Source organism: Dreissena polymorpha, chromosome 5 (assembly GCF_020536995.1).
Source record: "Dreissena polymorpha isolate Duluth1 chromosome 5, UMN_Dpol_1.0, whole genome shotgun sequence".
Classification (NCBI taxonomy): Eukaryota; Metazoa; Mollusca; class Bivalvia; order Myida; family Dreissenidae; genus Dreissena; species Dreissena polymorpha.
In genome coordinates this window covers 84,802,241-84,817,957 of record NC_068359.1, presented here as the reverse complement: position 1 = coordinate 84,817,957, position 15,717 = coordinate 84,802,241, and the positions used below count along the sequence as shown (strand labels likewise).

The 15,717-nt window shown below is 32.3% G+C and overlaps 1 long non-coding RNA gene across 1 annotated transcript; it reads right to left on the bottom strand.

Moving 5' to 3' along the window:
• Nucleotides 1-210: 210 nt before the first annotated feature.
• Nucleotides 211-1,420, bottom strand: LOC127881145 (uncharacterized). The gene is made up of 3 exons (XR_008049929.1): nucleotides 1,280-1,420; nucleotides 844-938; nucleotides 211-563 (listed from the first exon to the last, which is right to left on the bottom strand). It is a non-coding gene; the product is annotated as an uncharacterized LOC127881145 (long non-coding RNA).
• Between the last annotated feature and the right edge of the window lie 14,297 nt (nucleotides 1,421-15,717).

Below are 15,717 nucleotides of genomic sequence, written 5' to 3'. Positions count from 1 at the left end.
TTTGCTATATTCATTCATATTCACCAAGTTTGGGGTAAAAAATAACTTGTATAGTGAGTAACTCGTAGAAACACGTAATAGAAAGTACAACGAAACACTCTTTGGCCGAACTATATATCAATCCTAATTTGTTCGGCGATATGATTATGAACAAATATCTTTTTGACTGAACCGTATTAATAAAACATTCAAATACAATAAGCACACATATATCGCTTTCGAAAAGAGTATATAGAACAAGAAAACACACAAAACACATGTGGCAACTTCATCCTTAAACGTATTCTCCTAAACGTGCATTATATGTGTAATATTTTTTAAGTTAAAAGTCCCCGTCGCTTTTTTTGTTTCAATTAAATTCCTGCAAAAGTCTTTGACATTTTTCCAACTTCTGTTGTGAAGGTCATTCTCACTCTCAATACATGCAAGTATTTCTTTTTTCCCTTGTAATTTACCCATTATCAAAAAACGATCTAAGAGTCTGTGAACAGCTCCATTTTCGTTTTCACTCCATTGCTTTTTGGCTGCTTGTTTTGTTCTCCTGGTATTTGAAGTACCCTTTTCTGTACATGGATAATAAAACACCATATGTCGTCGCTAACTGCCATGTGTAAGATATTCATATTAAATATATATACTTCAGTACAATTTTTCATAGCAAAATTACGACAAAAGCGTCCACGTACTTACGGCACCTTATAATGGCATCGATGTCACACGACATATTTGGAAACATTATATAGCCTAATGAATCAAACAATTACATGTAAGCAAATCATGTTCTAAGAAACATAAGAAACTTGGAGATACATAACTTAAATGCATTCACATGTGTATGCATACTTTTGTCTGTTATTTTGGTTGACTGGTACTGGGAAGTAGAGTTTCAAGGTCTTCAGTATTTTCATTTTCTGATGATTCAGAAGAATATTGTTCATCTGTCGTGTAAATCACAAGATCAAAAATTATATATAGTTTATAATATAACAATGATGGAAACAACCGTAGCACACCAAATAAATATGCAGTTAGTGCATTGAAATTGAAAAATTAGAAGTAGCCAATATAAACCTTACTGAGCACAAAATGAGTGTAGACTTTACATTCCACCTTACCTGGTCGTCTCCGATAAAAAAGAATTGCCTTGCATAACACAAGTATATTTCAAAAAATGTTTGTAATTCTTTTTATCACTTCAGGTTATCAAGTTCGGTAATGAGCCCATTATTAACATTATACAAGTTTACTGTATGAATTTAACACTGACAATGCGACATACCTTCAATACATTCGTCGTCAACATCAATATCGTCTAGCGAATTGACAGAATTTCTGGTAATTTGTCCACTTTCCATCATCATGAGCAGCTTGCTGACTTTGGCAACCTGCATGGTTACATCTGGTAATCTGTAGAATTCTCTATGTACCCGAATGTCGTGACCAAGTAATTTAGCTGGAATGTCTCATTCATTTTCAGACAAGTTAAAAAGCTGAGTCATTGTGGCAATATGTTTCCTTAACTTTGTAGAACGAAGCCTTTCCGGATGTTCAGCTCCACAGTCAATTGCAATCGAACGTAATACATCTGTCCCACGAATATGCGATGATGCAGATTTTGTTGGGAAAAAATATTTACTATTGAAACAGTTTACAGTCTTTATCATTGTCACTATCCTGTAAAATACAGTTGTTTTCCTGTGTGTGAGATCATATAAAAATATGAAAATATCACAACATCATAATTTGTTGTTGGTGAACTACATCCATAAAAAATGTGTAAGTGTAACATAACACTTACCAGAATGCATGTCTTAATTACAGTTCGATACTAGAGCTTGAAAAAAATCTGAACTATATATAATCTTAGATAAAATGTTTAAATGTGTGTACTGTATTGCAATCACAAAATCGTAATAAGTTTACGTACATCGATATCCGATGATTCACTGTTCAACATATTTTCTGGTGCATCTTGTGAATTGTACTCTTGTGCAGTGTCGCTATGTTCTTTAGTTTCGGTACACTGCAACACAATTTAATGAGACAATAATAGAGTAAGATTCATACATCCACGTTACTTAGTATCAGTTGAAATTGCAGTTCTTTATTAGCAGCATTTTCAATTGATTTCATCACTCATGTGGCGTTTTATTATGATCTAGATTATGATCTAGAAAATCTAAGTGACATGAGAATTTTGTGTAAATGTTTGCAACCGATGGTATAATACAAGTTTAATTCACCTTCGTCCAAAATAGTTTACTTTTGCTTATCTTACATCACATATTTTATTTTTTGCTGTTCACTGTCATTGGGGAAGATTTGAAACAGATTGATAGCTTGTTTTGTCGACATAATAACAAACTGAAAAACACCCATTAAAGGTTGCATTTAAATGATCAATTTCAAAAAAACGGTTTCAAATTTAACATATCTTTGATTATTCATCTTGAACGTATCAAGCTTTTTTAAAGATGAATACACCGACGCTGCATGTCTTAACATATACCAGGTTGTTCCAAACATGTTATCAAAGTTCGAAAAAGTATACAAGGAATATTTTTTACAGATACTAATAAGACAAAATGTATGCACGGTTAAATGAAAGGTATTGTACTTCTCTGGACAAATGTGTTGGAAGAAAAAAGAACTGGTGAACGGACTGTGGTTCACGGTAAATCCTGTATGCATTGTGCGGTGGTTGGTGTAAAATAATCTTTTCTTACCCATGTCAGAATGTATCGTATAGCAAAATATCGAGTAGACGCTATTGTTTTTTTGTCGTTAAGATAAAATATCAACCAATGTCTGTATGTAACACGCAAGTTAAATTTCCTAATGTCTCAGAGTTTCATACACAGTAATTGGCAGCGTATAAGTCTTACACTGAAAATTAAAATTAATGATATTACACTTCTTGGATAAGCGATAATTAACGTTTTTGTGATTATGATGAAGTCGATGTTTATAAACTACAGTGGTTAATACACATGCGCACCAGTTTCATTGACAGGTGTAAATTCTAAATTCTTTGTGTATATGAAGATTTTGAAAGACAAGTAGTTCAAAGTCACTACAACTGGTAAACACTATTTTATTCTTTTAAAATTCGCATAACGTGTGCTATAACATGTTAATATAATGATAATCGACGTACGTGTTATGTTAAGCCCAAATAACAATTAGCATCAGTTGGAATAAATATTGGCACAATATAATTTAAGGAAAAATTACGCCCATTTCACTGAAGACTAAACCAAACCAGAAAATACGCCTTAGTAGCTTCGACATAGTGAAATATTACAAACCGTCTCATCGACTTCTTCCGTGTGTACGGATGTTGTTTGTCCAGGTTCCTTGCTGTCCGTAGATCTAGTAGTCATTGTGTTGCCTATTTAAAACAACAATAAAAATGGTATTACACATAATCTAGTCAGTGTTAAAACTTTTGTTAGTCATGAAACCATAAAGTACAACGCATTGACATTAATTCCTTGTACAACATTACAATAATTTAATGATGTTCATAATATGTATTTAGGCATGTGTAGTAATAACGAGATCACTGTGAAACATACCCTTTTTTGTTCCGTGCATTTCCGAAAATGCAAAAAACAAACACACAATATCAGACAGAACGCATATCAAGTAGAGCTTGACGACGTTCAATGATAAAACATTTTAATTCACGGCTAAAAGGTATTCAACCAGAAAAAACGCCTTAGTACGGCAAAACTACGCCCATTTCACGTGTGTATGGATGTTGTTTGTCCTGGTTCCTGGCTGTCCGTAGATCTAGTAGTCATTGGGTTGCCTATTCAAAACAACAATAAAAAATGGTATTACACATAATCTAGTCAGTGTAAGAAAGGTCGTTGGTTATGAAACCATTAAGTACAACGCATTTGTATTAATGCATGTGTAGTAATAACAAAATCACTGTGAAACATACCCATTTTATGCTCCTTGCATTTCTGAAAATTCAAATAACAAATACACATTATCAGACAGACCGCATTAAAGTAGAGCTTGACGACGTTCAATGATAAAACAATTTTATTCACGGCAAAAAGATATTTGGATATCTGTATTTAAAATGAATAACTCATGAAAGAACATGAATGTAATCATAAAACTGATTGGCTATATTTATAAAAATAATAATTCAAAAGACATTTAAAGCTAATTTAAAATGTGATATTTGATAAATATCAGTGATAAATCCATCACAGATGACATCTTTACAATAGAATGTACCTTTCTCCATGGAAGTGTTGGTACTCCATAATCATATCGGAGTTCCTCGTCAATTGCAATGTCTCTGTCGGCGAAAGTGCATAGATGGGGAGTTTTGTTCACTTCAACTATTTTCATTACACAATTTTGTTTTGCGTCTCCATTTTCGGCATCATTTATCATTCGACCCTCATGAAATATATCGTTGGAAGCGTCAATGCTGAATAAGACATTTAAATAAACACTTCTGATGCTTTATACTAAAATAACGCGCATGCCATATTTAATTATTATGGTGAAAAAACTTAAGATAATTATTCTTCTAATGGCGTGATTTAAACGTTTGATGTGCAAAGTGAAGATAATTTGTAGTTACCAGCAAGATTTGTCTCTGTATTTAAAAAAGTACATGAAGCTGCCTTGACCTTCCTTTTCATACTCCTTTTCTAATTGCCGTGCATGTTTTACTCGTGTTATCAGATCCCCTTTGTATTCGAGAAGAAAGTCTCTTTTTTTAAAGGCTTATTGGCAAAGACTCCTTCGCCTGAGATATTTATATTTGTAGACATTTTATATTAATAATCATTTTGGTCATATCATTGAAGGCTAGATATAGGCGCCAATAGTTTTTTATTCATAAATAATCAATAAATCTTTATGCTTCTTCCATACTTCTGCCTAGTTTTAAGTAACCCAATAGTCCATGTTTGTTTTCTTCTTTTTAATGGAAAAGGGCTACGAGGTTTTTTTATAATTTCTAAATGACCTTAAACATAACCATATACAAAAATATTTGTACCTATGACATCATTAACGGTTTTTACTTCAAAACCTGGTGGATCAACGTAATTCTGGCAGTACGTTCTTGCGAGATCAAGGGGACTTGGACCCTTTTGGCTACTAAATGCTAAAATGGAAATGTCGATGAGAAGAACAACAAGAGCTGTAAGAAGACAGCGCGCTCGACTATTCAAGTGCTTGACAGTGTAAAGTAAGCCATCATGGGGAAATTGTTCATATTCAATAAGGTCAAGGTACTATAGTCATATTTTAACTGGAAGAGGACCATAATTGAAACATATTGATCGCTTATGTTTTAAAGAAGTGGTACATTATAGACGATTCTGAGTTCAGGTTTGTTTTCCACAATCTATTGAACATTGGTAAAGACATAAAACAAACTAATTAGATTGTATTTCAAGTTTGATAGCAATAGCTTGGGTGGGATGGTTGGACGGTCTTAAACAAAAATTAAATGTTTTTTAACATGTTTAAAAAATGAGGAAAAACAATAAACATTTTTTTTTGGGGGGGGGGGGGGGGGATTTCTAGGGTGGGGCGTGTGGGATGGTTTGGGTGAAGTCAATTGTGGTATATCAGGTAAGTGTTGTTTTGTTAAAGTATAAATTAAATCTGATCCTAAATAATGAAGTTATGGCAATTTAATCAAAATTTATTAATTTGACCTTCAGATTCAAGGTCAAAGGTCAAGGTAAAATTCAACTTGCCAGGTACAGTACCTTTATGATAGTAAGAAAGTATTTGAAGTTTGAAAGCAATAGCCTTGATACTTTAGAAGTAAAGTCGATGTAAATACAAAATTTAACAAAATATTCAAAGTTACTATGTGGAAAAAGGGCCATAATTCTTACAAAATGCTTGTTACAGTTGTCTGCTCTTGTTTATAGATTGGGGTCATGTTGGTCAAGAAGTATGTAAAATATGAAAGCAATATGTCAAGGGACAATTAAAATATTTGAGGTGGTACGCAAACTTTAATAAAGAATTATTACTAATATGCATATTCGAAGTGAAAAAAGGGGCCATAACTCTTACAAAATGCTGTTTACAGTAGTCTGCTCTTGTTTATAGATTGGGGTCATGTCGGTAAAGAAGTATGCAAAATATGAAAGCAATATGTCAAGGGACAAAGAAAATATTTTAGGTGGTACCCAAACTTTTACATAGAATAACCAATAATATGCATATTCTAAGTGAAAAAAGGGGCCATAATTCTTACAAAATGCTTGTTACAGTTGTCTGCTCTTGTTTATAGATTGGGGGTAATGTTGGTAAAGAAGTATGCAAAATATAAAAGCAATATGTCAAGGGAAATAGAAAATATTTGAGGTGGTACGTAAACTTTAACAAAGATTTATCAATAATATGAATATTTTAAGTGGAAAAGGGGGGCCATAATTCTTACAAAATGCTTGTTACAGTTGTCTGCTCTTGTTTATAGAATGGGGTCATGTTGGTAAAGAAGTATTTAAAATATAAAAGCAATATGTCAAGGGACATAGACAATATTTGAGGTGGTACGCTAACTTTAACATTCCAACGCTCACGCTAACGCTCAAGCTAACGTCGACGCCGGGGATGAGTAGGATAGCTCCACTATATATATATATAGTCGAGCTAAAAACTGCCTAGAGCTCTACTTTGTTTAACGTATATTTATAAAATATATTCGTGAAATATGTACCGTAAAACAAGCTTTGTAATCAAATGATATTTATATAAATCGATCTTTAGAATTCGTCTTCCAGTATTACTTTAACGTTTACATAAAAGCGCTTTTTAATAGTCATTAAAAATTGTAAACATAATTAAAAAACTTACCTTAGTTTAATGCGTTTGTTCGCTCGAAACTCCATGTTTCCAACTTACTTTCACTTAATAATATAAATACCGAGTGTATGATTTTTAAACAGCGCAACCGGGGAACTGTTATAAGCCTGGATACACACTCGATTGTAATATGGTCAAGATTTGTGTATATTTTGTGCATGCCACAAACCCGCTAATCGGGGAAGGCGTTGGATTTCTAATTTAAATTGACAGTTTGGTATTTCATACACGTATATTAGATATTTTCGCCTAAAACCAACCGGGGAATTCCCCGGTTGGTAGGTGTTCCCCGGTTTGTTGGTGTGTATTCATACGATTTTCCCCGGTTGGTAGGTTTTACAAACTCACACACACACACACACACACACACACACACACACACACACACACACACACACACACACACACACACACACACACACACACACACACACACACACACACACACACACACACACACACACACACACACACACACACACACACACACACACACACACACGCACGCACGCACGCACGCACGCACGCACGCACGCGTACACACACACACACACACACACACACACACACATACACACACGCACACACGCACGCACACACACACTCACACATGCACGCACGCACAAACGCACGCACGCACGCACAAAGAGAGTACGCATACTTTTATAAATGAAAAAGACCAACTCTTAACTGCAACACGTTATTTTAGTAAATATGTTGATGTCTTTCTTCATTCGTAATTGTCGCCTTTATTGTAAAAAGTAAATGCACAAGTTTGTGATTATGATATAGAAATACTTAAGATATGAAAACTTCTAATGTATGTATAAATGTTGTTGCTGCTGTTTTTAATAACATTTGTTTTCTTTTAGAAAAACTAGATACTTTGTTATAGATCTTGTTATTTGCAGTGCATAGGTCAGAATAAATGTGTACTACATATATATAACTAAAACCGCTTAAAATGTGTACCTTCTAAAGTTTAACGAGTAATCCGATTAAGATTGTATTGTTAGCAGTTGTTGTTTTTTTTTTGTTTTTTTTTTCCCTAAAAAAAGCTTTACTATATCTGAAGCGAATGTATTACTCAGACTTTGTGAATATTTAAGGACTGTATATAGGCACATCTCTTTGCTGTCTCGTCTTGTATATGTTTTATTTTACTTGTGATTGTTATAACACAATATTGTTTGTTTGTTTTTTGTTCTTTTTTGAAGATTATTTTTTATGTGGATCTACAGTTTTTCGAGTTCAATTTAAATATGAAATGTTTTATGAAGTGAAACATTACAAGATAAATAAGATATTTTTGGAGATGAGGAATAGAATTGTGTGTATGCATGTTATGATAAGAGGAGTCAAACACACACACACTCACACACGCACACGCGCACAAGACGCATACACGCTAAAACTGTTTTGTAGCATACATAGACACATCTTCTTATAATTTGCCATAATGGCTGTCTAAACTTTTGTTCTCGTGTTTTAGACGATCAAACAGGGGCAGCTTTAAATAAATACACAAGGTTAAATAATGCTTTTTCTGTAACCGTTTGGCAATCTAGCTTCCACTAGGGGGCTAAAATTAACGGGACTGTTCTTAGATATTAAGTTCAGCACACTTGCACATAAGAACACGGACACAAAAGCATACACACGCACATACACATGCACACACACACGCACGCACGCACGCACAAACGCACGCGCACACACATACTCGCTCTAATTAGTTTATTTAGTTTAGTCCGAGTGTATTAGTTCATAAGTTTATTGAATGTGTCTGTTATACAATTTTTGTATATATATTTTTTTATGGCAAAACCCTTCCCTTTTTGTTATTGTAAACAGTTTTAGTTATCATGTGTACCTGTTGCTTTTCGGGATGTAACCAAAACTTTTATTTTAAGGGTCGAGTTACAAATACTTATAACACAGTGTCGTTGAAAAGATGAGAACGACGAATACATTTTTTTTTAAATGACAGTCGAAATATGTAGTTATAACACAAAAGGGTTAGCATCATCAGCAAAACGTACCATTATGTTTCAATGGCTTAAGGAAAACAAATTTAAAATATGCTTTCTTCAAGAACTACACTGTAACGCAGATGTAGATAACACACCTTGGGGTAATCAATGGGGAGGAGACCTTTTCTTGAGCGGAAATAGTTCTAACTCTCTAGGCATTGGCATTTTTATCAAGAAAGATTTAGACTTTAAATATAACATTTTAGAATATGAGGAAATTATAATAGGCAGGCTACAATTATTGAAAATAGAAATACAAGGGAAACTAATTGTTTTGTTTAATATTTATGGTCCAAACACGGATAATACGGATTTTTTTAACACTTTGGATATACATATACAGAAATAAAATGATCATTCACTAATCCTTGGTGGGGATTTTAACACTGTTATTAACTATAAGTTAGATAAACTAAACGGTCGATCAGATACAAATAAAAAATGTAACGAAAAAATAAAAGAAATAATAGAAAACAATGACCTATGTGATATATGGCGTTTAAAAAATCCACATAAAAAAGTTTACACATGGCATTCAAACACTCGACCGCCTATATTTTGTCGCTTAGATTATTTTTTAATATCTCAGGACATTGTAAATTGTCTCGCAGATTGCAACATTTCCACAGGGTTCAAATCGGACCACTCAATAATATCAATTAAATTAAATCTACATGTATATTGCAGAGGTCCAGGATACTTTAAAATAAATAATTCATATTTATTGGAACAAGAATATCAAAGTTGTATCCGGGCGTCTATATCGGAAATCGCAAACATCAATCGCGAAGCTAATCCAAATACTTTGTGGGAAATAATTAAAGGAAGCATTCGAGACGAGACAATTAAATATGCCAGCAAAATAAATAAGAAGAAAAAGGAACAGGAAGAAACACTTAAATCGAAAATTACAGAGCTAGAACAACAACTAATAATAAATAGCAATGATTTAGATAAATGCAAACAACTGATCGACTCAAAAAGTGAATTAAATAATCTAATTGAAAATAATATAAAAGGAATACTGCTACGAGCTAAGGCACAGTGGATTGAAGGCTCCGAAAAAAACACAAAATATTTTGCAAATCTGGAAAAAAAAACGAGCAGAAGCCAAAAGTATACAACAACTCAAAACTAAAAATAATAGCATAATACAAGACCAAAAAGACATACTAAATCACACAGCAAACTTTTATAAAGATCTTTATAAAAAGGACACCAATATAGAAAAAAACAATTATGAACGTTTCTTTACGAATATATGCAATAAGATAAGTCCAGAACAAACGCAAAATGAACAAAAGTATCTATCACAGCATGAATGCGCTAAAGCATTGTTAGACATGAAGAACAATAAAAGTCCAGGATCTGATGGTATCTCTGCAGAATTTTATAAAATATTTTGGACAGATATTAAGGAATATGTTGTTAATTCTCTTAATTACTCTTTAGACACAAATAACCTTACAGAACTGCAAAAACAAAGCATAATTACTTTACTACCCAAGACCGGAAAAGACACCCTTTTGATCGATAACTGGAGGCCTGTCTCACTTCTTAATGTGGATTACAAAATAGCTACAAAAGCCATTGCCAATCGCATAAAACCTTTCTTAAATCACATAATTAGTACAAACCAAACCGGCTTTATCAAAGGGAGGTACATTGGCGAAAATGTAAGACTTTTACAAGAAATTATTGAACGAATTGATGAATCTAACGAAACCGGCCTAATATTTTTTTCTGATTTTATAAAGCCTTCGACAGTCTTGATCATGAATTTATGTTTAAATGCCTGTGCCATTTCGGTTTTAGCGAACACACTTTACAGTGGGTTAAGTTATTCTATAAAGATGCAACATCGCGTGTTACAATTAATGGACATTTTTCGGAGTTTTTTTGTATCAAAAGAGGGGTGAGGCAAGGATGTCCTTTATCGCCGTACCTTTTTATTATCTGCATTGAATTAATGTCGATAGACATAGAACTTAACACAGAAGTAAAAGGAATAAAAATTAATAATGTAGAACTAAAACAGTCACTTTTTGCTGAAGACGCTTCTTTCATACTAGACGGTTCTCGTACATCGTTCGAAACATTAATAAAAATCATAGAAGAATTTGCAGAAATATCCGGACTTACATTAAACAGACAGAAATGTAAAATACTTAAAATAGGGGCATTCAAAAATAACCCAATCGAGTTTTGCAAACATAAACAATTCATTTGGAACTCTAAACACGCCTCAACTTTAGGGATAGAATTTAGTAACGAACCAACAGAAATAATGTTATTAAATTTTCCTGAAAAAATTCATGCTTTTGAAACTTGTTTGAATAAATGGAAACGGTGGAAACTATCGTTAATTGGAAAAATCACAGTTTTAAAAAACTTTGCAATACCCAAGCTTGTATATCCATTAACAGTTTTACCAAATCCATCCCAAGAAATCATTTCAAAAATAAATACACTATGTTTCAAATTTCTGTGGGATGAAAAACCTGATAAAATTGCCAGAAAGCAGATCATACAAGATTATGCCGATGGTGGTTTAAAAATGTTAGACATTGACCTATTCTTAACATCCCTCAAAGCCAGTTGGGTGAAAAGATTTATATTTCAACCCGACTCAAAACTGATTAGAATATATACCAATATGCTAAACAACTATGGAGGAATGTTAATTTTCAAATCAAATTACCATGAAAAAGATGTTAGAGACCTTAACATCAAATCCGAATTCTTAAAAAACATCCTCTGTGGATGGCTCAGTGTCTCATTAGAAAAAAATGAAATCCCAATACAAAAGCAAATTATCTGGAATAATACATTTATAAAAAACGAAAATAAAACTTTTTTTTATTAAAACATGGTTCGAAAGAGGTATTCAATATATTGAACATATATATGATTTTAGAAAAAGAGAATTTTACAGTTTCCAAGATATAGTAATTCTTTATGAAATAGATAAAGCAGATTTTATAAAATACCATCAAATTGTCAAAAGCATACCCGTCGATTGGAAAAATAAACTTAAAGTAAACGATATCATTTATACCACCCCGGAATACATGCTTAACAAAATAACAGAACATACAAAAGCTTGCAAACTAGTTTATAAATCTCTTTTACTAAAACACAAACCTGAAAAGTTCAAACAATTTGACAAATGGAAAGACACGCTTAATAATCCAGAAATTAATCAAAGAACTATCTTCAGTCAATCAGTTAAATTAACTATTGACACCAAACTTAGAAATTTCCAATATAAATATCTCATGCACATTTTACCAAACAACACTTACCTACATAAATGCAATCTTGTTCCGTCAACCTTATGCGATTTTTGTACTATGTACTCAGAAACGAATATTCATGTATTCTGGGATTGTCATCTCATTCAAAAATTTTGGATGGATATCAAAAACTTTATTGACAACAAATCAAACAGGTTAGAAAACATTGAACTAAATTTTGCAAAAATATCATTCTGTAATTTCACCATAGCTGACTCCAAAAATGCACACGTTATAAACTCCGTAATATTATTGGCTAAATACTTTATCTTTAAATGCAAACAGGAAAAAGCAACACCGCAAATAGATGATTTTGTATCTTTTTTTAATAATCGAATTTAACTCGAGGAATTAATAGCGACAACACAAAATAAATTACATATATTTTATACTCACTGGACATTTGTAACATAGGTACACCTACCCAAAAGCAACATACACTTTCCTTTTTTTTTTATTTTTAGTGTTTTTTTTTTCTATCCATATATTTATGTAACTTTGTGATTCTATTCCATGTTGGTGAAACTTAAAACATATTTATTCACACCAACCATAGTCTTCACTGATGCTTTGTATCATAATTATATCGAGAAAAATGTGAAACAAATATATTAAAAACTATGTATTTCATACAGTATATGTTCTGCAATTATGTAATAAAAATATTACGATGGAAATAAAAAATGGAATAACAAAAAAATAAATTGCACCTTAAGACGTACGCGGCAGTTTTAATGCAAATTTTACTACACCTATAATCTGATAAGTTTTGTTATTTAGGTAGAACCATCTGTTGTGGATAGAAAAATAAAATAAAAATCATGGGTCACCGTTGTTGTTCATTTTTCATTCGCAACTGAACAACAAGCATATTTTAGCTCAAGAACAATTCACCAATAAGGTAATACCATAAAAATTAGAGTAAAATAATGAGAAAAGTGTTGAAAACAACCTCTATTTATCACAAAATATGTAATACTGATTTAATTAGACTGTAAATTAAAAAAAAACATAAATCGGTTGATTAATGTTTTTTATCAATTTTTAAACAAAAACAAAAACAACATAATTTCACATATGAAAATAAATAAAATTCATCAAAGTCATTTTTATTTTTAAATGCATTCCTGCACCTAGATTTTTTCAAAATTTACCTAAATGTTAAATGAGTTATAACTTAATACAAATATAAAAAGAAAACAATAGGTCACCGTTGTCGTTTGTTCACAAATGCAGTTTTACGGAAGGTATTAAAATGCAATTTAAAACACAGTGAAACCATGTACATGGTGAAGGTCAAAAAACATACTAGTACCTGTTTTGCTGTATGCCAATAAAAATGTAGATTTAAATGTAAATGAAAACACAATTTATGTGTAGCAAGATGAGTAAAAGAAGAAGAAGACAGTAAATAACTGAAAACAAGATGTATACAATAATATTAAAGGGGCCGTCTAACAGATTTAGGCATGTATTGAAGCTTGTAATTATGTAATTAAATGCTTTTATTGATTAATTTAAACATTTGAACTAAAAATCTCCATTAAAAAAACATAAAAAAACACAAGAATACAATTTAAAAAAAAGGAAAAAAAGTAACCCTTAACAGGGCTCAAACCACTGACCCCTGGATTCCTGGAGTAAAAAGCCTACCGCCTATACCACTCGACCATCCACGCTCATATTGAGAGCGGATGTACTTTTTACCTATATAAGCAATTCTCGTAGTTTCCCAAAATATCGTTTCGCGTCGATTCGACGCTTTATCTGTTGGACGGCCCCTTTAAAGGGGCATATCAAAGGTATTTCATTTTCATGGAAAAAACTGTCCATTTTGTGTACCTTGCGTTCAATTTAAGCATGTTTTGTTGTTCTTTCGTTCTTACATTGTTTACATACATTTTTATCCGAATATCCGAAATATATTGGACTTATTTCGCAACCGGTGTTTCAGTACAAAAATATTTGCGTAAAATAAACTGCCGCGTACGTCCTTAATAATAGCTCCGTACTTTAAATTTGTGTTTAAGTAAGGTGTGGTGACAGTAATGTTGTCACGAAGATTCCTAAATGTATTTGCAGCATATATGTGTTTGTTGTGTTAACGTCATAATTGTTCAGTGTTCATTCGCATAATGATTACAGTATTGACTGACAAAATTGTACAAATTTTATTATCAGAATTTTAATTTGAAATTTGGTTTGTTTCGTGCCAAACAGTAACTACATTTAGGTCTTTGAAATTGGACACCATATCTTTATAATACCTTCGACAAAAAAAAATTGGCGTCCGTGCATTTTCAACTAGCGATCATATCAATACAAATCAATAAGCTATTATACTGCAATGTTACAGTGAATGGAATAGTGTAGTGGTAAACGTTGGATTGAATAAAACAAGTCACAATGATCCCATTTATACTTGGCATATCGATTTAAATGCATTGCGAATATTGAGGACATGTAGACATTGCTTTGTCCGTTTTTGTATTATTGGATAGACGCTTCAGTTTTGGTAGCTATCTGAAGAATTTTGAACATTGTATTGGTAGTGGAACTAGAGGTAAGAATTAAGAAGTGATATTAATATTAGAAAGGTACTATATTTACCTAACTTTAATACATGAAATAGACGTATATGTTAACTTTGAAAAAAATCATAAATTTATATCGAAACTATAATGGGGATTTCGAACAACATAGATGATTATCTATTGTTTCATTGATATTTTATATTAATTTCAGTTTGTCACTAAATCAGACAAAACAATTGTTCTGCCATATAAAATAAATTAATATCAGGCACGAATCCATTACAGTCAACTTAGTTCGATGTCTACTGTGCTTGCTTTATCTTATTTATACACAATACTCGTTTTATATTGACAATACCGCGTTCTTTTCCTCCATAAGTGTACACTCGAAAACTTTTCTAACGCAACACTTTTCATACACGAATTTCTTAGTTATGAGTTAAGATTATGATTAAACATTTCACATGTAATAATTTGACTTCATTTCGGATAAGCTTACGATAAAATCATTCATCCGTGACAATGGGACGCTTTAGCATGTCGGGTATGAATGATTTCATGCACGTGGAACTGGTGAATTATTCTTCATGTATGTCAATTTCATCACTTAGATGGGTTCTTGCACCAGGAAACATAACATTAATTTTAAAAAGGTTCGAATCATATGAATACTCAAAAGCGATACCGCGCATGTTGGCAAGTTGCAGGATACTTACTTCACGTGCTAAAGCTTCCGATCGTCACGGACTAATGCTTTCATGGCTAGATTTCACCAAATGTAGACAAATGATCACATGTACAATTTAAAAAAAACACTCATTAATGAGATATTCAAGTTTGAAGTGTTGCGTTAGAAAAGTATACAATACACTTGCAGGTAGTCTGCAAAATGCAACAAATGAGCGGTTGCGTTCCTGATTATTCGTATGGGCCATACATTTGTTAGAATTAATTTTATGTTTCCTGGTGTTAAAAACCCACCTCAAA